The following is a 521-nucleotide window of genomic DNA, read 5'->3' on the forward strand; positions in this document are numbered from 1 at the left end:
CTCTCCATGGATATAAGTTTCTCTGGGTCAATGACACAACCTGTTGAAGTAACTGCATAATCTATTTATGGCTATCCTAGGACCCCTATGTAACAACCCTCTTAATGCAGCTGGTAACAAGTTATGTACTAAGACATGATGATCATGCGACTTTAAACTACCAATATTTGGAGGGTTAACTGAAACACTATTCGCAATATTACCACAATAACCATCAGGGCCTCTAAACTTAGCTAACCTTTGGCAGAAAATGGTCTTCTCTCTCTTCGATAACCAGTAGGCAGCAGGAGGTAAGTATGTTTTCTTTCCCCTCACCTCTGTGTGCAAGTGCTTTCTTATTCCAATATCTTCTAAGTCTTTTCTTGCTTTCAACCCATCTTTTGACTTCGCACTTTGCATCAACAGAGACAATATAGCATCGGACACATTCGTTTCTACGTGCATAACATCAATATTGTGACGAACAGGCAACTTCTAACACATTAAACAAGAAACTGTTAGACATATTGATCTCTTCTTCC

Source organism: Brassica oleracea, chromosome C3 (genome assembly GCF_000695525.1).
Source record: "Brassica oleracea var. oleracea cultivar TO1000 chromosome C3, BOL, whole genome shotgun sequence".
Taxonomy (NCBI): domain Eukaryota; kingdom Viridiplantae; phylum Streptophyta; class Magnoliopsida; order Brassicales; family Brassicaceae; genus Brassica; species Brassica oleracea.